At 40.2% G+C, this 25169-nt stretch overlaps 1 long non-coding RNA gene across 2 annotated transcripts; it reads left to right on the top strand.

Moving 5' to 3' along the window:
* The first annotated feature begins 819 nt into the window (after positions 1-819).
* On the top strand, positions 820-21432 carry LOC120574304. 2 transcript variants are annotated; one of them, XR_005641855.1, is made up of 6 exons: positions 820-925; positions 12193-12308; positions 13590-13697; positions 13785-13859; positions 14002-14118; positions 21262-21432. It is a non-coding gene; the product is annotated as an uncharacterized LOC120574304 (long non-coding RNA). The 2 variants fall into 2 exon arrangements; XR_005641854.1 differs by lacking the exon at positions 21262-21432 and having other exon boundaries at positions 14002-14322.
* The last annotated feature ends 3737 nt before the right edge of the window (positions 21433-25169 follow it).

The following is a 25169-nucleotide window of genomic DNA, read 5'->3' as shown; positions in this document are numbered from 1 at the left end:
AATGCTAGTATGGCGTTAGCTGAACTTTACGGAGCCTATAAAGTGTGTGTACTAAATGTAGCCTGTTTCGGTATGTCGTTTTTATATAATGTCGTTTTTATATATGTTAAATGTGTAACACCATTTGAGTCACGATGAAACGTTTGTTTACGTGTATATGGTTGAAATGACAATAAAACACACTTGAGTTGAGTTGAATGCCTCTGTCGGTCTGTCAGAGCGGTAGGGGGCGTGGCTGAGTGGACTCAAAGCACCGAAGCAGGTGCATTCTGGGATTTGGTGTTTTTCATCCATATAAGACCAAAACACATTTTCTGGCTTTTCTCGGCCTAGAAGGCACCAATTTAAATTTTTTTTTCACATTTCTACTACATAAGTGACCCAATTTAAAAGATATATTCAGCTTTCCAGCGGTGAAATATTCCTTTAAAAGATTTTCATATGTTTTGAGAGGTGGTGAGCAGAGCCCCTCGCTCCTCATTTGCATAAAGCAGCCTGGATACAACTTTATGCAAATGAGGAGCAAATATTTAGACATCAAAAAGCATCAAACCACTTGCCAGCATACAGAGCATCTACCGGTATATGTGGGGTTGGAATGTCATCAAATGTGACACACCCAGTTTTTCTGATGCACACTTACATTAGTTTTTTCTGGCTGCGCTAGTGGTCCAACCAGTCAGAATGCATACTTTCATAGTGAAGTGAGGACACACACACACACACACACACACACACACACACACACACACACACACACACACACACACACACACACACACACACACACACACACACACGCACACAAGAAACGGTGTCACTTCATTTTGTCTGTTGGGAGTTGAAGTTGAAGCTCCTTTTCTACACAGACCTGCTGAGGACAGAATAGATCTGCACACTGATGAAGTTCATGGCTGAAAGTTCAGTAAGTGGAGCTGTGATTGGTTGAGGGGACGTCTTTGATTGTTGTGGTTGGAGAAACGGTTGAATTGTTGGTGAACGTGTGATTGTTGAAAGACAGACATTTTGGGCAAAACTGTTTTTTAGAACTATAGATTTTGGACTATTTATCTTCCATAATATGTCAGACGATAACATTTTAAAACATGTTTCCTCGTGTGCTTTGGGTCTTCACTGGAAAAACAACTCACGTCCAAATTAAAGTCTAAAGGGAAGTTAACTTCAGTCAGTGGTGGAACGAAGGAAAACCAGTTTATAAAAGGGAGGGAGGAGAAGATAAGTGAGGAGAGGAGAGAGGGAGGAGAGTAGAGAGGGAGGAGAGGAGAAAGGGAGGGGAAGATGATGAGGAACTCCAAGAACTCCAACTGGAAAACTATTCCAGGTATCCATTATGTAATTTTGAATATCTAAAATATGGCACTTTTTAGGTGTCCTTATTCAAATAGGGTCCGTGTACTTTTTCGTTCATTCGATTTTCATTTCATAAACAGGTATTAAAAAACAAAAAACGAATGGTTATTTGATTTTCGTTTTAAAATACGACATTTGAAATTGAAATACAATGCGTTTTTTCTTTTTCATGGTCGAAATGGCATGGGAGAAATTTAAAATATGCTGTGATTTTCATTTTCTATTTTATATAACAAAAATAAAATCACTCGAAAACAGAAACGAAAAAAGGCTTGTTTTTTTATATTCAGAGACCGGATGTTGTTATTTCCAAGGCAACAGCGCCAGCCTAGCCTACCAGTGTTCAGCCCAGGCCAAAATTACTTTGGAAACCTAGCTATACTACGCTAATGAACCGGGGAATTTTATTTCATAATGTCATATGTATTTATAACCTCTCTCCCTGCCTCCCTGTCTCTACCACACGCGAACAACTTCGCCCGAAGAGAGTCGAACCAGCGGAGCAAATAGACTTCGGTTCACCGCGCGTTACCGTTTTATACGCACCGTTAACAATCCCAGCAAACTTTCTGTTGCTGCCGTTAAGCTTGCTGATCTGGCAGAGAGTCACCGGGGGTTCGGGATCAGATCATGGGGATCAGACCTCCGGTGCTGGGTCTAATATTGTAATATTAGCTGCTGCTGCAGCTAGCTAGCAGCTAGCTACCAGTCCTGTGACCTCGGTCCTCGCGGTTCGCTCCCCGGGACTGACTCTGCAGAGCTGGCGTTACCCGCTCTATGATCAATGAGCAATGATCAAGGATTACCAAATTTCTCTCTCATATAGCTCCTCATAACCACTGAAAACTGTCAAAAATCTAACCCAGAGTACAATTATTATGGACGTTACCTTAATTAAGGGTTTCTGCTTCATTAAGGGAAATTGTAAGGAAAAAGCTTAACGTGGTTAACCATTAAGCTTTTTCACGTTAAGCGATTTTTTGATCACTGTTTATAAACAGTGATCAAAAATCTAACCAAAGTCGTTATGGACGTTATCTGACTGATAACTGACTGATATTTGATTGATCATTGTTTAGGTACATTAAAGTTATAGCTTTCCGTTAAGCGCGTTTTAGAATGTCCCTGCTGCAGCTGAGGGAATCTGTAGCCTATAACTTCCGTTTTTTGCCCCCCTTTACATAAATATACATATGGCTATGAAATAGATCATGAAATACAGGCTTTAGTCATAATACTTCAATAGCCTAAATACATGTATGTTTTACTATGTATTTCGTGGGACTTTTATTTATTCCATCTATTTATATGCACGTTATATTTAAGGGAAGTTTGGTTATCTCACAGACTCAGACTAAAAGCAGCAGCAAGTCTGCCTGACATCAGTGCATCATAGCATATCACTATCTGTAAATAAAATAAAATATGAATAAATCACAGTGCGGCAGATTCTAAGCTCAGCTAGAAGATGCGCGCGCTCTGCAGGCGCACCAAGTCAGTCAGCACTGGGGGCGAACCACGGGGACCGAGGTCACAGGGCTGGTGGCTAGCTGCTAGCTAGCTGCAGCAGCGCTAATATTAGAATAGACCCAGCACCGAGGTCTGATCCCCATGATCTGATCCCGAACCGCCGGTGACTCTGCCAGATCAGCAACAGAACGTTTGGGATTGTTAACGGTGCGTAAGGGTAACGTTACAGCCGTGAACTGAAAGTCTGTTTCCTCAGCTGGTTCGACTCTCTTGGGGCGAAGTTGTCTGCGGCGGGTAGAGACAGAGAGTCAGAGGGAGGCAGGGAGAGAGGGGAATAAATACATGTGACATTATGAAATAAAATCCCCCCCCAAGCATTATCAAGAGCACAGGTTTCCAAAGTAATTTTAGCCTGGGCTGAAAGCAACACTGGTAGGCTAGGCTGGTGCTGTTGCCTTGGAAATGACAACATCCGGTCTCTGAATATGAAAAAACAAACCTTTTTTCATTCCTATTTCCGAGTGATTTTATTTTTGTTATATGAAATAGAAAATGAAAATCACAGCATATTTTTAATTTCTCCCATCCCCTTTTGACCATGAAAAGGAAAAAAAATGCCTTGTATTTCGATTTCAATTGTTGTATTTTAAAACGAAAATCAAATAACCATTCGTTTTTTGTTTTTTAAGTCTGATTATGAAATGAAAATCGAATGAACGAAAAAGTACACGGACCAAATAGTAATGTCTTTTGCAATTATTTAATTTTATTTTGCAATTGAGAATTCAATATACAAATTGACATTGCAATGTTAAATTTAGTTTGAATTATTTTGACTCAATTGCATTACATATTGCCATGGTGTTTTTGTCTCTTTATTCAAATGGTAGTTTATATCCACGACGTCTCACTTCCGGGATTGCTCCGGTGCCGCCGGAAGTTCTTTGTGTTGGCAATGAGGACTTTGTGAGGACTATGGTTAACTGCTCCTCAGATCTCTGCAGGGTAAATCCAGACAGCTATGGAGCTAAATCGGGGCCAAATGTTTTGCTAATTTGAAAAAAATATATATAGTTGAAAAACTAAAGCTTGAACTTGAAAATTTAAGTTTTGTTCAAAACTTGGAAAAAATAAAACCATGTATTCAAACTAAAAATAAGTGTACCAATTTTTCTTTCAGTTTGAATAAAATTTAGATTCAATTCTGGAATTATTTTGAATAAATTATAAATTTTCATTTTTCACTTTCATATTTTTATTGGTGTCCCTAAATTGTCCGTAGGTGTGCATGTGTGAGTGAGTGGTTGTTCGTCTATGTGTGGCCCTGCGATGGACTGGCGACCTGTCCTGGGTGTACCCCGCCTTTCGCCCGACGTATGCTGGGATTGGCTCCAGCCCCCCCACGACCCTGTGCGCGGGATAAGTGGTTGACGATGGATGGATGGATGGATGGATATTTCTTTTCAGTTCCACATTTCATGTTTTCAGATTCAAAACTTATTTTTTTTAACGGCTTCAAATCTTTTTTTTTCGGTTTCAAATCTTTTTTTCACTTTCAGATCATTTTTTTTCGGTTTCAGACTTTTGGCCCTGATTTTGCGTGGCTTCAACTCAGAGGGGCGTGGCATTATGAATGACAGCCTAACAAAGAAGGCATGTTGCCTTCATGAAATTGTGTTACTGTGAGAACTATGACTGAATGCTTTCTATCCACTATATACATGTGCTTTTTACTTAACAAACTGATACCAGTGACAAAGTTCCATTTAAAAAATTGTTTTGGACAACACATGGTAACAATTACACTATAAGAGCAATAAACTGTGCCAGATTGTGCAGTTCAGCAAGAACAATGACTTCTCCCACTTCCATGTACGACTTTGAATGTAGCACCACAGTATTCACTCGGCAGTCAGCGTAGCGTCTGCTCTGCCAAGGCAACCTGCTTACGTACAGGTAGGACATGTGAAAGATATTAGCCTTTTTGAATAGATACTTTGGGACATTATCCCCGCAGTGGCATTTTTTTGTCATTAACACATAAAGGGAAAATAGGTGGACAGCTGGAAATGAAGGATCACTAGCACTAAAGTTAGCATTAACTAACGTTAGCTTCACACTAGCTGGTGTTTTTACACTAATTTCAGTGTCCAGCTCAAGTTTTTTGACTTTAACGTAGTGGTCTTTGTTAACCTCGGTTTGTCAGAATGACCATAACTCGACAGTGGCTGCCTGCAGCCGTACAGAGCCTTATAAATGTAAAACATTATAGATAACTAACATTGCTAAGTTAATAGTGTTACCTTTTCATGGTTAGTTTAAACAACATGTCCTGGTCTGCTTTGTTAATCAATCAATCAAAGCTTTTATTACGGACACACACGGTCCAGAAAACAGACAGTAGACCTACAAATACAAAAAGACAAGTTAGTGTATTCTGATACAGTTAGGCTGTGGTAGAAGCCTTCAAAGTTTGCCCACTTGGCATATTTTGTAAGGCATAACTGTCATGCTGTTACATGTAACGTTATGTGTGTAAAACGTACTTTATCAGGCCAGAGCATTAATGTAAAGTCATATTTGTCTACTCTGTAAAAGAGACCTTCTGTCGAGTTATGGTCATTCTGACAAACAGAGGTTCACAAAGACCACTAACCGTTAAAGTCAAAAACTTGAAACTGAAATTAGTGAACGTATTAATAGTAACTTATAGTGCTAGCGATCGAGCTTCCCAGCTTTGTCCAGCTGTCCACCTATATTCCCTTTATGTGTTAATCACAAAAATGCCACTGCGGAGATATAGTGGCAGGGTATCTACTCAAAAATGCTAATATCTTTCACATGTCTTACCTGTGGGCTGGTGCTAGTGAATACTGTGGTGCTACAAGTTATACATGGAAGTGGGAGAAGTCATTGTTCCTGCTGAACTGCACAATCTGGCACAGTTTATTGCTCTTATAGTGTAATTGGTACCATGTGTTGTCCAAAACAATTTTTTAAACGGAATTTGTCACTGGTATCTATTTGATAAGTAAAAAGCACATGTATATAGTGGATAGAAAGCATTCAGTCATAGTTCTCAACGCAACACAATCCCTGAAGGCAACATGCTTCTTTTCGTTGTTAGCTGTCATGACTCATAAGCACGCCCGCTAGTCGGCTCCGACCCCTACGCAAAATCAGGGCCAAAAGTCTGAAACCGAAAAAAATATTTTTTTCAAATTAGCAAAACATTTGGCCCCGATTTAGCTCCATAGACAGCTAGCTAGACTATCTGTCCAATCAGATAATTTGTTTTCTGTTGCACGACTAAAACTACTTTTGAACGTATACATGTTCCACCAAAACAAGTTCCTTCCCGAGACTATTTGGCATGGGCAGCGGCGGCCTTAAGCATCTGGGGGCCCGCTTCACTAACTAATATGGGGCCCTAACCACATAAAACATAAACACAATAGAGCAGAAAAAGGAAGGATTCCTGTTGGTTTGCATCAATGGTATATTATTTTATTACGTGCACTTTCAGCTTCACGAACAGGCAGCTCAACATAGAAATAATCCAACCTTATTTGATTAAAACTATATACAATTATACAGCGTTTTACATTGGAATAAGCCTCGCCCTTTCACGGATGCCAACTTCTCTGTTTAATTGATTTGCGCAGTATATTTTCAGCTGTCTGAGCTGACTTTAACAGCTCAAACATCTGCTCAACTTGAATTATTTAACAAAAGCAAAGAAGGAAAACGTGTCTGACGTGTCTGCGATTGCGCTTTTATTAGCTTCAAGTGAGAGAAACTCTCTTCGCTCGCTACAGTCACGGGCACTGTCATCATGAGTTGGAGAGCAATGCTGAGGTTTGGATACAGTTCAACTAAATTGTTTCTGTAAATGTAGCTCAGAATCTGCAGGCCAGTGGTTTCTTTTGCTGGCACGCGGCGGCATCTATGTAAGATCTGGCGCACAAGATCCTCAGCATCCAACACCGCGAGGGTTTTTTCTATATTTACGCAGCTTTCTTTGAGGCTGTATTGTCAATGGTAGCCTACTGCTGGCGTTTTTCCGGCGCTTCTCCAGCTACGCCAGCTGTCCATATTGGCACATTGTGCATTAGATTTTCATGATCCTGGAGTGTGAGAGTGAGTTGTTCCCACATTTCTGAAACCTCTGTGAGTGAGACTACTCGCCCCCCTCCCCCAAATTCAAAGCGCGGTAGCCTACAGCAGAAACATAAGACTGAATCGGGTGATTTTGAGTACACTAACCATGACCTGCGTAATATTTTCTCCATTTTTCATCTTCTTTAAATATCTGTACTTGGTAAAACGGCGTTGGTTTGGGCTTTGTGGGAAGTTAAACTCCTCTATCTGAACGGGACTGCTCCTAACAATATCAATTTGTTGGTCATCGGCAATATGCTCTGGCCAGCACCAGGGGTCTGTCTCTGTAAACAGGGCTTTCTCCCTGGCATCTCCCTCACCTGTCTCAGGTCTCAGCGGTAGGAACTTCATTGTCATGTTCTTGTTCTACTAACAATGTTTGGTCATCATTACTGCCAGCAGTTTGAGTTGAAGACGGATAATCTGTATTTTGGCTAGCATCCTGTGACTGGGGTTCGGACGCTGCTTTCGCCGGTAGGGTTCCAGATGCTGGACCAAAGAAAGAGGTCACTTCTGGTAGACTGAATAAAGCTTTTCTTTTGTTGTCTGATATCTTTCGTTTTTCAGCACCACTGGCATATGTACGTTTCATTTCCTCTTAACATTCTTTTCTTCAAAATAACATTTTAAACTAACGGCAAAAAGGCAAAGGTATAAACATAAACTACCAGTATTGTACTTCAGATTGCTTAAGCCGTTCGCGGTAAAGGTCGCCATGGTAACCGACCAATCAGAAACGTCAGTGTTTTGCTTAGAATTGTGGTTAGTGTAGTATTTCTCCAGAAGATCGCAAATAACAAGGTTGATTTCTTACCTTGTGGCTTTTATAGGAGCAGAAACTTTCGTTTCACAACCTCGTAGCTCGTGGTCAATCTACCTTGGATGGTTTAGACATTATGGCTGAAAATCAATATCCTACGGAGAAAATTAATAGGATTTTGCTGGTCTGTTGAAGCCCCCTTGGAGGGCGGGGCCTGTTTCAATTGAAACAGATGAAACATAGGTAGGCCTAAGGTCGCGTCTGGGCATGGGCATCGTGGCTCCGTCCGCGCTTAGTACCGCCCAAAACGATTGTGATTGGTTTAAAGAAATTCCAATAAACCAGACCAGAGCCCATTTTTCTTCCATCCCAGAATGCTGTGTGTTGCCAGATTTGGAGGAAGGTCTGGCAATGCGAGACTACTGAAATGGTAATTCAATGTGCCAGCGAAACAGCAACCCGCCTATAGCATTACATGTACTACGTCACCGCTCTTTTTTGTTTCTCAATTTCAAAATGACAGTTCAATCTGATCAAGGTGGGTCTGTAGTTGGGACATCACTTGCCTTTTTCATGTTTACTATTGCCATGGTAACATATAAACCAACTTCTGGAAAGTCCCGAAGGTGAGGTTTTACCGTAACGGACAAACGGGCAGCGGGGAATTTACGTTACGAGGCAGAGAGCCAGCCGATAAATAAGTCAGATTTTTCCCTGGCACGTTGAATTACCATTTGAATAAAGACACCGTAACACCCTGGCAATATTTGAAGTCAAAATAATTTAAATTAAATTAAGGAATACATTGCCAGTTTTCGTATCAAACTGACAATTGCAAAATGCATTAACATTTAAATAAAGAACACAAAAAACTTCCATACTACAGTATAATATATGTAATTAGGTGGTATTCACAATTGGCATACCAACTTATGAAAACGCAATTTTGGATATCTAAAATGAATATTCTGAATAAATTATTATTAATATTGCATTGTAGATATCTAAAATTGGAGTTCTTCCTATAATTCTGTAGATATCAAGTATGTGGATTCTGGACAGGAAGAATGACGTTGTGGATATAAAAAAAAATCTTTTTGACGAGGAATAATTAAATTACGGCTATCTGCAATAAATATCCAGTCTAGCTGATAAATGTTAAAACAGCTTTCCATACCCTCGGCCTCTGGCATCGTGTAAGGAGAACAACGATTACATAGACAAGTTCTGAAGAGATCACCGTGTTCATGTTTGTAGTTGTTCCTTCACTTCCCTTCTGTCTGAGGATGAAATGGAATATATTTCTCTCTGATTGAAAATAATTAAGCTAAAAACTGCTCTGATCAGGACCTAGAAATCAGGACATGTTCTGTCTCTTTGTCTGTCTGTCTGTCTGTCTGTCTCTCTCTCTCTCTGTTTCAGTACTACAGGCAGTGCTGCTCCTCTACATTTCACCATTTCACAGCTCAAACACCCACTTGCTTAGCTGTGGCGCGTTTTTAACGGTTATTATGTCAAAATATTTAGACACCAAACAGCATCAAACCAGCATACAGAGCATCTACCGGTAGCCTAGGGTTGGAATGTCATCAAATATGACACACCCAGTTTTTCTGATGCACACCCACATTCTTTTTTTTTTTGGCTCCGTAGTGGTCCAACCAGTACATACCATGCATACTTTCATAGTGAAATGAGGACACACACACACACACACACACACACACTCACTCTGGTTAATGATAAGAAACGGCGTCACTTCACTTTGTCTGTTGGAAGTTGAAGCTGAAGCTCCTTTTCTACACAGACCTGCTGAGGACAGAAGAGAGCTGCACACTGATGAAGTTCATGGCTGTGACTGGTTGAGATGACGTTTTTGATTGTTTCATTTCATTCAATTTATTTATTTATCTCGAACAATCATGAATGGTGCAAGACAAAACAAAAAAATCTGAATTTAACAACAAAAAAACCCACAAAAATATAAATATAAAAAGGATTAGTTCGAGAAGGAGCAGGCGGAAGCAAATAGCTTAGGTGGTCCTGCCCCTATTTCACAAAATCATATTAATACAAAGGAAGTAGAATTGCAAATACAGCATACATTTTTTTGGTCTTACAATAACTTACAACAATACACAACAATGCCTTCATTACATTACAATTCCGATCCTGTGTTTCGATCTATTCTTTTCTGTGTTGGTCAAGTAATGATTTCTTTAATCTAATTTTGAACTGAATGATATTATGGCTCTGTTTGATGTCATTGGTCAGTCCATTCCATAAGGTCACCCCACAAACTGAAACACACACATGCTTTTAACAGTAATTCGCACAAGAGGTTGTTTGAACATACAATGTCCTCTTAGATGATATCCCCCGTCTCTTTCATTAAACATTGCTCTTGCATTTGTTACAAGGTAAATTATTTTCTTTAACTTTAAACATAAATTGTGCAGTTTTGGATGTAACAATGTCCATATATTTCAGCAAATGTAAATTAAAAAACAGATGATTGGTGTGCTCATAACACACGGTGTGATTTATTATCTTAATTGATCTTTTTGGCAATGTGCACGTATTTTGTAAGTTGCTTTTGTAGGTATTTCCCCAAACGTTCACACAATGTAACATATATGGTAAAATAAGTGTACAGTACAGAGTATGTCATGTATTTTGGTTCAATATGTATCTAGTTTTTCTCAGTATACCAATACTCCTGGCCAGATTCATGCACAGATATTTAATGTGGGGCTTCCAGCAGAGTTGAGTACAACATTTTATTTTCATAAACTCTTTCAATTATTTCGTTATCAATTATTATTTTAACATCTGTATTTATAGTGCGATTTCCAAATATCATGAATTTAGTTTTGTTGAACTTTATAGATAACATATTTATGATAGTGGGTCAACTATCCTGTCTTTTTTTACTAGAGACATATCAATGTCATTACAGTCATTAGAAGTTTTATTATTACTTTTATTTACAGTCTCTATAATTTCCTTGCTTTCTACAGTTCCCCAAAACAATAAATATGGGTTATTTCATGTCATGGTCCATCACAGAGTAATTTTTTCCCTGTGTAATTTATGTCTTTGGCCAGTGTTAAGGCCCCACATTAACAAAGTAATTGTTGAATCTGTCAACCACTTCATACATATTAGTCCATGTCTTGTCATTATCATTGAAATCTTTCGGATAATCAAATTTATTAAGCACTTTTGTAATAATGGTGTTTATTGTAGTCCATGTTCCTTTCACATTATTGTGATAATAACATTTGTTATTTTCTAGTAATTTATTATAATTATCCTTCTTACATACCCTCATTATGTTAGATCATTTGTTTTCATATTTCTTGTATTTTAACTTAGATTCTTTCGTTCTATATTTTATAAAATTCATATAAAGGGTATTCTTTTTTTACAGGCATTTTGAATTCCTTTCTGAATATTTCCTTTTATTACAATATTGTTTTATCGGACAGTTTTTATTACATAAAGTTGTAAATATGTCTAAGAATAGTTCATATGCATCTTTAAGGTCAGCTTCCTTGCTTACTTCCTTCCAATTATACTTTATTAACTCATTTCATTTTTTTTCCATTGTTTCTGTGAATATTTTCACATTGGATCGTGGTTTCCTATTCACACAACTTATAATGACATTCTTCATTTTTCCATACATAATTCAACTGAGATACACTCCATTATATCATCAATGACTATTGATGATACAATGAATGTGAATGTCTTCGACCCCCACCCCCCCCCTCCACAACTGCTTACTCTATTCCAATAGTTAAATTCATATCCCTGTAACTCAAAATCTATACCCCTATCAGCATTAATCCATTGTCCATTGTTGTGGTTGGAGAAACGGTTGAATTGATGGTGAATGTGTGATTGTTTAAAGCTGGGAAACAAGATGGCCACCTGTGTGAGCAGGCAGAGAGCAGTCCAGATGAAGTGTTGCTTTGCATGAAGTAGAGTAGTTGAGTCTGATCTGGGGTCTGTCAGAACTCTTATTGATGTGGAGGGAAAGGTAGCAGGCGGGCAAGCACTAGACTCAGCAGGGATCACTTTATAGGATCAGCATGGAAAATCATCTCTTCTGACGTCTTGTTAAAGTCAAGTTGGTTTTACACTTCAGGCAAAAACAGTTTTTTAATCTATAGATGTTGTACTATTTATCTTCCATAACATGTCTTCTTTCAGAAAGAAATCATTTATTTTATTCCACTTTGTCTGTCTGTAGATTTCTCCACAGCCACTATCTGTAGAAGAATGTTTTATATTTTACTGTAATCTAATGGGAACTTGTTTTTAACATGATCTTTTTACGGTGCACATTAATCACCAGGTTTTAGTCAAGCTTTTCTTAATTCAACTGTCTGAGACACTTTCTGTTGTACTTTTCTCTTCAGGTTTTTCTGTGTTAAAAAGGAGCTGAGCAGGAGAGACGACATTTTAAAACCTGTTTCCTTGTGTGCTTCGAGTCTTCGCTGGAAAAAACAACTCAAGTCCAAATTAAAGTCTAAAGGTGAGTTGACTTCAGTCAGTGGTGGAACAAAAGACAACCAGTTTACAGAAGGGAGGGAGGGGATGATGAGGGGGGAGAGGAGGGAGGGAGTGGGGGAGAAGAGAGGAAGGAGAGAAGAGAGAGGCAGGGGAAGATGAGGGGGGGAGTCAAGAAGAGAGGGAGGAGGGGAGGAGGAGAGAAAGAGATAAGGATGAAAAGAGAGGAGGTAAAGCGTATCAGACAGATGTAGAATAGTTGGAGGGAGGAGCTCCAGTGGTCCCAGTAAGTAACTCCACCTCCTCCAGCTGATTTCTGCAGCTTCTCTGGTTTCTTCTTTTGAATCATCCAGGGCTGCGGCCCAATAGTCCTTTTATTTTAGGAAGGTTCCTAACGGAGTGAAATGACCTGGAAGTTGTTAAGTGGCTGCCATGATAAGAGCTGTTTGAATTGTCTGTTTTCAACATCATAAAGCTCCATGCTTTATAATAGTGTTTCACATTAAAAGACATAATTAATGCAGAAAAAGATGGAAAATTAAAACAGAGATGAAGTTAATATTTCCACCGTGTTGTCCACGTTTATAGAGCCAGCATGAAACAACATGGTGAGAACACACGGGGTGAAGTATCCAGATGTGTGTTCTGTGTCCATCTTTGGAACAGTGTAGTTTTACCGGCAGACCCACGTCAGTAATATATTACGTAGCCGTGTCAGGACAGTCGGATTTTCTGAGCACCGCGGTTGTCTTTTCCTAATTCCTTTTGAGTTCTCCTTCACATCTTTCCTTGACCTCATGACTTTTACCATTGAGGTTAAGGAGAAGTGGTTAGGAAAGGACATAGGAGGCAATTGTTTTGACTTTTGCCATACAAAGTGACATTCAGCTCTGATTTCCATGAAGCAGTTTAATCCTCCAAACAGCTCCATGAGGCCATCTAGTGGACTGATAGAAGTAGAGCAGCAGACAACAGCTTCCTCTGCTCTGATTCGTCCTCACCACTGACCAATGAGAACCAGCAGCATCTTTTCTGTCCAATAACAAACCACTATTGATCCATGTGTTGATCAGTTCTCTGTGTTGAGTGAATGAAATGTGATGAAGTGATGAAAAAAGCCCTCAGTAGTTCCCAGAGTTCAGTCATGTTTTCTAACTGCTTCTTTAGTCTGAGCAACAGTCCAACAAGCCAAAAGGATTTATCTGACACTGATATGAAACAGAGAAGCAGAAATTATGTGAGGGATGAATGAGTGATGATGTGCTGATGAGTGATTGGACTGCTGCTCTCATTGTTTCCTCTCCAGATGAAGGTGTGGACTCTGCTATGAGTCAGTGTGAGGACAGAGAGGAGGGAGTCCCTCCCTCTAAAACCACTCTGTGCGGGAACATGACAGCCAGACCAAAGCTCAGAGGTGAGAGGACCATCTCTAACTGTCCACCACTCAGATCACTCCACCATCATTATTCACACTCAAAGCTCTGTGTGTGTTGTGTTTCAGCCCAGAGAAGCAGCCCAGACCTGGACCTGGACCTGGATCTGGACCTTTCATTAATTTAAAACAACATGACAAAAAGTACATAGTTGTTGTGTTCAGTGTTCAGTAACACATACATAATGTCTGTATTGTATTCAAACATTTTAAATTAGATATTAAGTCTTTGATTCAGAGAAAATTCCCCTAAATATGTGAGCTATAATGAATTTCTTTCTATCAGGATCCATCAGAGACCAGACTGTCCTGAACCTGAACCCAGCTGTGTGTCCATGAAGAGTGACCACTCTATGCCTTGTTATGTAGTCTTCAAAGATGGATGCCACTCTGATGATCAAAGGTGAGCAGAAGTTAAATGTTAAATTACACTTCATTCAAGTCATTTATTTTGCAGTTACTGTATACCTGTCTACTACCAACATAATATATATTTTAACTTAACTGCAATATATACTGCTTCACTGTAATTGTGCATTTGACAAATAACTTTAAAGTGATGGTTCAGAGTAATTTCACCCTAGGGTCCTTTGCACCATGACCTCGAGCCCCCAGAAACTTTTTTCACCTGGGTCGAACATTGGGAAGTTAGCGTAAAGTAGCGTTATCAGCTGAATAGCTTAGCGCAGGGGCTAATGGATCCGAAGTGTCTCTTAACATTACCCCACTAATAATGCCCGAAATGATACCAAACTTCTACACTAGTACAAATAGGTTATGCACTCATAAAACGATGGATTGGAAAGTTTGTAAGTAAACCAGAAGTGTATGTAAATAACACTTGCCTGCTGGCTTCTGCTCTCTGCTGCTGCTGCTGTTACTACCGGGCAGTAAAAGTGCTTAGGGGCCGTCTACAAATTACAACACCGAAAAGAGATGCAACAAAAATATTTATTAATTTAATGATTAAATAAGGTAATGTCTCCAAACTTACCTCAATTATAACTTGTCTCCTGCTAGTTATTCTACAGCACTCTCTTTAAAAAATAATAATATGGAGGAGCACTTTCTTTAAAAAATAATAATATAATATATAATAATAATTAATTAAATTAATAAATATTGAGTCTTCATGAGTCTTCATGAGTCTTCCCCTACCACCCTGCAAAAAAAATACATGGCACTGGTTTCGATTTAGCATAAGACATGACATTCAGTAACCGACGTATATTATCGGACAGCTGGCAACCAGTAATAAAGCCTGTCTGGTCTGGGTGCACTGGAGTCGTAATAACCGATTTAAGTCTCTTTGTCAGTATGGAGGTCAATATTTTACATTCATAATTTTGAAGTGCTATGGGTCTATATGAACTGCACACTGTAGGGTCCTTTCCCTCCTTATGAATAACCAAAATTATTGTCTCTTTCCAATTTGGTGGGAATTCCCCCTTTTCAAACGCATAAGCGTAAGCTTTCTCTAAAATAGGGCTTATGTCGTCTACAAAGGCTTTATAAAATTCGTTACAGTATCCATCTGAGCCCGGACTTTTGCTGTTTTTTAACCCCTTGATTGTCTCCACAATTTCTTCTCTAGTAATGGGTCGATCTACTGTATAGCTTGTGAGTCTTCCTCTGACAGCTTTAGCAGGGTCCATATTTGAGTACAGTTTTTTATAGAAAGTGGCAAAAGCTCCCGATACCTCATCCGGTTTATACAGAAAGGGTTTATCTGGGTCATTATTTTTAATTTTCTGTACAACTGTTAGGCTCATCTGTTTTTTAAGTTGGAATGCTAATAATTTACAAGCCCTACTCCCATGCTCATAATAGCGCTGTTTTAAGAATCTTAAATTTCTCTCAGTGTTATTTGTAAGCAAGTCTCCCAAGGCTCTCCTGGCTTCATTAAGCTGATTGAGATCATTTGTAGATAGTTGACTTTTATTTCTCAGTTCTAACGGTTTGATTTGTTCTTCAAGTTCTTTACGTTTGGATTCTCTAAGTTCATTTTAGCTGATGCGAATGAGATTATCTTTCCCCTCAAAACTACCTTGGCCGCCTCCCACAAGATTGCTGGTGACGTCTCACTCGTGTCATTAAAGTGAAGGTATTGAGCCAATTCTGCCTTTATATGATCTTTAAATGCATTTTCATTTAGGAGTGAAACATTTAGACGCCATAGGCTTGGGTTAGAACACCTACCTACATCCCAAATCAAACTAACTGGGGCATGGTCACTTAATGTTATGTTATGTGTTTTATAATCCAGGACTCTGTAAGAGTCATATTTAGAGATAAAGAAATAATCAATCCAGGAATATGAGGAGTGCGGGTTTGAATAGAATATGTAATCCCGGTCTCTTGGGGGTATATGTCTCCATACGTCGATGAGACCCAGATCCTCCGTCATTTGCTTTACAATCCTACTGGCCCCTGAAGGCGTGGCAAATTATGTTGGATTTTTATCCATCCTATTTGACAAAGTGCAATTAAAATCGCCTCCAATCAGGATGAGTCCTTTTTTTTCTTCAAAAAAATTTAGTAGTTTATTTGAACATGTAACAAAAATAAAATATATATAAATATATACATACATACATACAAAATTAAAATGACAGATAAATAAGGACATGTACTTCCCAGCACAATCTACCAAAATTATTATAAATAATTCAAATAAGAAATTCAAAAAGGAAGAAGTTCATAAACCAACTTTTCTAGTAAAGTAAAAAAATTTAAAAATGTATGATTGTTTTCATTTGGAGCGTATATATTCAGCATAGAGGCAGTCACACCACAAATGGACCTGTTCACCAAAATAAATGTCCCCTCTTTATCTTTAATTTCTGAATGTAAACAAAACTGACGAGCTGTGCAACAATTTTGCCACCCTACGCCTTCTCCCTGAACCATGAGATGAGAAATACACTTGGCTGGCCCATGACGTCTTAAGTTTCATATGCTCAGAAAATGATAGGTGGCTTTCTTGTATAAAGGCTATTGTACATTCAAGATGTTTAAGCTCATTGAGAATTTTTTTTTCTTCATGGGGCTATGTAAGCCTTTAACGTTATAGCTAGTTATTCTTATGCTATCCATTAATGCTTACGTATGCAAACCATTTTACACTTTGAAGTTCTATGTGACCTTGAGGCCCATTGTTATACATATCCCATGTTGTAAAATAAAGCATTAACACGAACACTGTAACTATATACATGATAACATTCTGCATCCAGACTTCCAATTTGTTCACCCATAAATACAGTGCCTTGCGAAAGTATTTGGCCCCCTTGAACTTTTCGACCTTTTGCCACATTTCAGGCCTCAAACATAAAGATATAAAACTGTAATTTTTTGTGAAGAATCAACAACAAGTGGGACACAATCATGAAGTGGAACGGAATTTATTGGATATTTCAAACCTTTTAAACAAATAAAAACTGAAATATTGGGCGTGCAAAATTATTCAGCCCCCTTAAGTTAATGCTTTGTAGCGCCACCTTTTGCCGCGATTACAGCTGTAAGTCGCGCTGGGTATGTATCTATCAGTTTTGCACATCGGAGACTGACATTTTTGCCCATTCCTCCTTGCAAAACAGCTCGAGCTCAGTGAGGTTGGATGGAGAGCGTTTGTGAACAGCAGTTTTAAGTTCTTTCCACAGATTCTTGATTGGATTCAGGTCTGGACTTTGACTTGGCCATTCTAACACCTGGATATGTTTATTTGTGAACCATTCCATTGTAGATTTTGCTTTATGTTTTGGATCATTGTCTTGTTGGAAGACAAATCTCCATCCCAGTCTCAGGTCTTTTGCAGACTCCATCAGGTTTTCTTCCAGAATGGTCCTGTATTTGGCTCTATCCATCTTCCCATCAATTTTAACCTTCTTCCCTGTCCCTGCTGAAGAAAAGCAGGCCCAAACCATGATGCTGCCACCACCATGTTTGACAGTGGGGATGGTGTGTTCAGGGTGATGAGCGTGCTGCTTTTGTTGCCGCCAAACATAACGTTTTGCATTGTTGCCCAAAAAGTTTGATTTTGGTTTCATCTGACCACAGCACCTTCTTCCACATGTTTGGTGCGTCTCCCAGGTGGCTTTTGGCAAACTTTAAACGACACTTTTTATGGATATCTTTAAGAAATGGCTTTCTTCTTGCCACTCTTCCATAAAGGCCAGATTTGTGCAGTATACGACTGATTGTTGTCCTATGGACAGAGTCTCCCACCTCAGCTGTAGATCTCTGCAGTTCATCCAGAGTGATCATGGGCCTCTTGGCTGCATCTCTGATCAGTCTTCTCATTGTATGAGCTGAAAGTTTAGAGGGACGGCCGGGTCTTCGTAGATTTGTAGTGGTCTGATACTCCTTCCATTTCAATATTATCGCTTGCACAGTGCTCCTTGGGATGTTTAAAGCTTGGGAAATCTTTTTGTATCCAAATCCGGCTTTAAACTTCTCCACAACAGTATCTCGGACCTGCCTGGTGTGTTCCTTGTTCTTCATGATGCTCTCTGCGCTTTAAACGGACCTCTGAGACTATCACAGAGCAGGTGCATTTATACGGAGACTTGATTACACACAGCTGGATTCTATTTATCATCATTAGTCATTTAGGTTAACATTGGATCATTCAGAGATCCTCACTGAACTTCTGGAGAGAGTTTGCTGCACTGAAAGTAAAGGGGCTGAATAATTTTGCACGCCCACTTTTTCATTTGTTAAAAAAGTTTGAAATAGCCAATGAATTTCGTTCCACTTCATAATTGGGACCCACTTGTTGTTGATTCTTCACAAAAAATTACAGTTTTATATCTTTATGTTTGAGGCCTGAAATGTGGCAAAAGGTCGAAACGTTCAAGGGGGCCGAATACTTTCGCAAGGCACTGTATATGAGTCTTCCTTGCAGTAACATAAACAAAACAATACAATGTACTTGAGTTGACTGTGAAAAAACATTTTTTGCAAGGAAGTGAAGGATTATCCAGATCCTCCATAAAGGGGTCTGGGCCTTGACTGCAAGTTCGTTATTGCAGTCCCGCAGTAGATCTGTGTCCCCTCCAACCATCACAGACGTCCTGCGTTTTTTTATTTTTTACTTTTTTTTCTCTCTTTTGTTTTTTTAAAGTATTCTTTAAGAAAGTTGGAGAAAGTTTAGTGCCATTTCCTTTGCACCCATGAAGTCATCATTCAATTCAATTCAATTCAATTTTATTTATAGTATCAAATAATAACAGAGTTATCTCGAGACACTTTACAGATAGAGTAGGTCTAGACCACACTCTATAAATTCCTAAACCCCAACAATTACAGTAATTCCCTCACGAGCAAGCATTAGCAGTGGCTGTTGCGACAGTGGCAAGGAAAAACTCCCTTTTAGGAAGAAACATCGGCAAACCAAGACTCTTGGTAGGCGGTGTCTGATGGGCCGGTTGGGGGTGTGATGAACGGTGGCAATAATAGTCACATTAAAGATAATGGAACAGTGACTTCGAAGGTCATCGTGGAAGTTCATGTCATGTCGGATGCGGCGGACGTAGCAGGACGCAGCAGGACGCAGCCGGGAACTGCAGAGAATCGCAGAGGGTAGCTCTGCAAAGAAGGAACATAAGGACTCCCCAGAGCTAGGTTAGTAACAAGCATTTCTGGGACAGGATGCATACAAAAGGAAACAAGTAGAGATGAGAGAGCAGCTCAGTGTGTCACAGGAAGGAAGGAACTTCCCCGGCAGTCTAGAATTATAATAGCATAACTAAGAGAGGCAGTTAAATAGAGGTGCCTGGTCGGGCTAGAACTCTCCCCAACCGGATCGGGCTGTACTGGCCTGCCTCCCTCTACTCTCGCTTTATTATTGATTATATGATAAATAAAACTGATGACTACGAAGAGAAGCAGGTGGGCCGGTTAGGCGGACGCTGCAACTCCTCACTCCTTAACTATAAGCTTTATCAAAGAGGAGGTTTTCAGTTAACTCTTAAATGTGGTGACGGTGTCTGCCCCTCGAACCCAAAGTGGGAGCTGGTTCCACAGGAGCGGAGCCTGGTAGCTGAAGGCTCTGGCCCCCAGTCTACTTTTAGAGACTCTAGGAACCACAAGTAGCTCTGCATTCAGGGAGCGTAGTGCTCTACTAGGACAATAAGGTACTAGGAGCTCTTCTAGGTATGATGGTGCTTGACCATTTAGAGCTTTGTAGGTCAGGAGGAGGATTTTAAATTCGATCCTAGATTTAACAGGAAGCCAGTGCAGAGAAGCCAATACAGGAGAAATATGATCTCTTCTCTTAGTTCTCGTCAGAACACGTGCTGCAGCATTCTGGATCAGCTGGAGAGTCTTAAGGGACTTATTTGAGCAACCTGATAGTAAGGAATGGCAGTAGTCTAGTCTAGAAGTAACGAATGCATGGACTAGTTTTTCAGCATTATTTTGAGACAGGATATTCCTAATTTTGGCAATGTTACGAAGATGGAAAAAGGCTGTTCTTGAGGTTTGTTTTAAGTGGGCGTTGAAGGATATATCCTGATCAAAAATAACTCCTAAATTTCTGACAGTAGTGCTGGAGGCCAGGGCAATTCCATCCAGAGTAGCTATATCTTTAGATAATGAAGTTCGGAGGTGCGTTGGTCAGAAAGGCCGCTCCCACGAAGGACGTGGTCGAGCCAGAGAGGCCCAGGCAGGGTACCCTGGGCAAAATAATGAGCCCAACGAACCAGACCAGTGTTGGTACTGCAAGGACTTTGGACATTGGGTATGTAAATGCCCGAAGAAAAAGCAAAAAACCTCAGACAGAGAACAACACCTGTCCCTCTGTTTGAGTCCAAAAAACTGATGAGGAAGGCAGTGCACACACACACACACACACACACATCTTTGACAATGGAAAAACATGGAAGACGCTATTGGTAAAAATAGATATAATCATTAAAGTAATTTGTGTATTGTGATTAGGTTGTAATCAAAAGGGTGGAATGTAATGGCAAAAATTACATTTAAGCATAATTCCTTATATTTTTATGTTTTATTTCTACTTTAATTCTCTCACAAATGCTGAAAGAGTTTCTCATTCCCACATGCAGATTTTGATTCTAACTTTGTGAGACGTCCAGTCTGGAACATAATGTGAGCACGGTTTGTCTGAACAGATAAGGGCTACAAGGTCGCCCTAAAACTCTCTAGTTTTCCCATGCCAGTTAAGATGTAACTGGGGGGTGAAAGTCGTACCGGGAGGAGGAGGCGAAATGGCTCCAAGATGTCTCTTGTATTATTTTGATTGTCTTCATGTGTATCAGATTGCCTGTAACAACTGTAGCGTCATAATAATCCAAGTGCGTGTGTGCTGTCACTCTGAAAATGCATATAAGCCTAGTGTTGTTGTTCACTCATTTGAGAAACTGACTCCACACTGGGCTGCGGCCTTTTGTGAAATCATGTTGCTCCTATATTTGCAAATATATCTTTTTTAATAAAATACAAAAACCCAACTTGGTTTTAGTCTCAGACTGTCTTATTTGTTTCATTTTACTAAACTCTGAATCTCCCCCCTGCTGCAAAGGAAACTTCCATAACAGAATGACGACGAGGATGGGATCATGTGCGGGGCTCAGATAAGAGAGACTCCGTGGTTGACTGAGGACTTGCGATCCGAGATCAAACGATCTTTGCCTCTACCTCGCCCAAAAAACATTCAGAGAGAGAGGATCAGAAACCACGGAGGGGTTTTTATCCATCCATCCATCTTCGTCCGCTTATCCGGTGTCGGGTCGCGGGGGGAGCAGCTCCAGCAGGGGACCCCAAACTTCCCTTTCCCGAGCAACATTAACCAGCTCCGACTGGGGGATCCCGAGGCGTTCCCAGGCCAGGTTGGAGATATAATCCCTCCACCTAGTCCTGGGTCTTCCCCGAGGCCTCCTCCCAGCTGGACGTGCCTGGAACACCTCCCTAGGGAGGCGCCCAGGGGGCATCCTTACCAGATGCCCGAACCACCTCAACTGGCTCCTTTCGACGCAAAGGAGCAGCGGCTCTACTCCGAGCTCCTCACGGATGAGTGAGCTTCTCACCCTATCTCTAAGGGAGACGCAAGCCACCCTCCTGAGGTAACCCATTTCGGCCGCTTGTACCCTGGATCTCGTTCTTTCGGTCATGACCCAGCCTTCATGACCATAGGTGAGGGTAAGGCAACTGACCGGTAGATCGAGAGCTTTGCCTTCTGGCTCAGCTCTCTTTTACCACGCGGTGCGATAGATGGAATGTAATACCGCACCCGCTCGCCGATTCTCCGACCAATCTCCCGCTCCATTGTCCCCTCACTCGCGAACAAAACCCCAAGGTACTTGAACTCCTTCACTTGGGGTAAGGACTCATTCCCTACCCGGAGAAGGCATTCCATCGGTTTCCTGCTGAGAACCATGGCCTCCGATTTAGAGGTGCTGATCCTCATCCCAACCGCTTCACACTCGGCTGCGAACCGATCCAGTGAGTGCTGAAGGTCGCAGGCCGATGATGCCATCAGGACCACATCATCTGCAAAAAGCAGCGATGAGATCCCCAGCCCACCGAACTGCAACCCCTCCCCACCCCGACTACGCCTCGATATCCTGTCCATAAATATTACAAACAGGATTGGTGACAATAAAATTAATAAATTACAAAAACCCAACTTGGTTTTAGTCTCAGACTTTCTTATTTGTTTCATTTTACAAAACTCTGAATCTCCCCCCCTGCTGCAAAGGAAACTTCCATAACACCATCACAATAACTTCAGTTTTGTTTGAGTTTAACATCAGGAAATTGTGGGTCATCCAGGATTTTATATCTTTAATACACGCTTGAAATTTAGCTAACTGCCCACTTTCGTCTGGCTTAATTGACAGATATAATTGGGTGTCGTCTGCGTTACAGTGAAAGTTGAGTGTTTCCTAATAATATTACCTAGAGGAAGCATATATAAGGAAAATAGAATTGGTCCAAGCACTGAGCCTTGAGGAACGCCATGGCTAACTTTAGCGTGCTTGGAGGGTTTATCGTTAATGTTAACAAATTGGGATCGCTCAGAGAAATAGGACTTAAACCAGCTAAGTGCGATTCCTTTAATGCCAACTAAGTGTTCCAGTCTCTGTAACAGGATGGTATGGTCAATAGTGTCAAATGCAGCACTAATATCTAGTAAAACAAGAATGGAGACAAGTCCTTTGTCTGCAGCAGTTAGAAGGTCATTAGTAATTTTCACCATTGCCGTCTCTGTGCTATGATTCTTTTTGAATCCTGATTGGAAGTCATCAAATAAACTATTGCTATGTAGAAAATCACATAACTGATTAGCAACTACCTTCTCAAGGATCTTGGATAGAAAGGGAAGGTTAGATATAGGTCTATAGTTTGCTAAGACCTCAGGATCGAGGGTGGGTTTTTTCAGAAGAGGTTTTATCACAGCTATTTTAAATGACTGCGGTACATAACCTGTTAATAAGGACATATTGATCATATCTAGTAATGAAGTGTTAATCACGGGTAACGCATCTTTGAGTAGTCTCGTTGGGATGGGGTCTAAGAGACAGGTAGATGGCTTAGCTGAGGATATCTTTAACATTAATTGTTGAAGGTCTATAGGATAAAAGCAGTCTTAAGTATATGTCGGGAATAGTCATTCTTTCTAGCGGCCCTGCGTTTAAGGCATGACAAAGAGTCAAATGCTGTTGGAATCTATTCCTTAAATTTAGCTATAGCACTGTCAGATAGGCATCTAGTGTAGAAGCTTTTATCTAATTTAGTATAGTCAGGTAGTAAGAATTCGAAATTAATTAAAGAATGATCTGATAATACCGAATTCTGCGGAAATATTATTAAATCCTCAATTTCAATACCGTATGCCAGCACAAGGTCGAGAGTGTGGTTAAAACAGTGCGTCGCCTTGTGCACACTCTGACTGAAACCGACTGAATCCAATAATGAGTTGAAAGCAGTGCTAAGGCTATCATTGTCAACGTCCACATGGATATTAAAATCACCTACAATAAGTACTTTGTCTGATTTAAGGACTAAACATGATAAAAACTCTGAGAATTCAGATAAAAATTCAGAATACGGACCTAGAGCCCTGTAAATAACAACGAATATAATTGGCTGTAATGTTTTCCATTTTGGATGTTGAAGATTAAGAATAAGACTCTCAAACGAGTTATAATTTAGTTTAGGTTTAGGATTAATTAACAGGCTTGAATCAAAGATGGTTGCAACTCCCCCTCCTCGGCCTGAGCCTCTATGAATTTGAGTATTAATATGACTGGGAGGAGTGGCTTCATTTAGACTAACATATTCTTCATGGCCCAACCAGGTTTCAGTAAGACAAAATAAATCAACTTTATTATCTGATATCAAATCGTTTACCAATACTGCTTTAGAAGACAGAGATCTAATATTTAATAGTAATAGTCCACATCTAATTTTCCTATTTTGTTCTAACGTTGCAGTCGTTTTAATTGTAATTAAGTTGTTAAGTATAGCGCATCTTTTGTTTACCTTTGATTTAACCGATCTGAGTTGGGGGACAGACACCGTGCTTATTAGACTATGAGTAGGGAACTGCTCCAACGGAAGCACAGAGGGGCGCGTAGCACTGCACCTCTGATTACTAATATCAATCTTGGGTTGTCATGGTTTATGACCGATAATAGACTCAGTCAGATTTTTTGATATGAGAGCAGCTTTTACCCTGTCATAGCTGAATAACGACAGTTCGGTGGGTAAATAGGACATACATAGAAGCTCAAAATCCCATTGTCACCCCTTTATTATGAAAATCGCATATTTTGAAACTGCCGCTGAAAACGGGCGAATCTCAACAAAGCTGGAAGTTGACGTCAACCTCCCAAGACCTGTACCTTTGTCACGCCCATGGGTGTATTAAGAGAACGGTCACGCCCCAACATTTACATAGGCTACACAACTGACCTTAGATCAGGTAGTCTTCTGAATCTAGGTCGCACAGATCTCTGCTATTCCATTACAAAATTCACTTTTTAATGCGAGAAATCAACTATGTAAAGCTCAAATATGGGCCGTTTTACGAAAATGGATGGCTAATTGCAAATTTTGTCCGACTGTGTGTCGGAGTTCAGCGGCCGGTGCTGTCTGTGTTGTTGCCTCCCCGCCTGGCCTGCCTTCCTTCACAGACACCGGCCTGCTATGAGGTCCGTCACGGCTGGCAGCCCACAGCACTCCATACCCGCAAAGTCAAGTTTTTGGGCTAATGGACTACCAAACGCCGCTGCTCTGACAGAGCTTCAGGGCCTGCAACTCCTCTCTTCCTGCTAGCTAAATGCCTGGTGTATGTGAGATCAGAGCGCGGTCAGCAAGCTTGTTATGCCAGCAATCTCTTACCACAGTTCCAGTTAGTCTTTTAATGTGTGTAATTATAATGTGTTGAGTTATTTAAACAAACGATTGGGGAAACAAATTCCGCTT

The sequence above is a fragment of the Perca fluviatilis genome, chromosome 15, assembly GCF_010015445.1.
Source record: "Perca fluviatilis chromosome 15, GENO_Pfluv_1.0, whole genome shotgun sequence".
In the NCBI taxonomy this organism is placed as follows: domain Eukaryota; kingdom Metazoa; phylum Chordata; class Actinopteri; order Perciformes; family Percidae; genus Perca; species Perca fluviatilis.
This window is presented reverse-complemented; position numbering and strand designations above follow the sequence as displayed.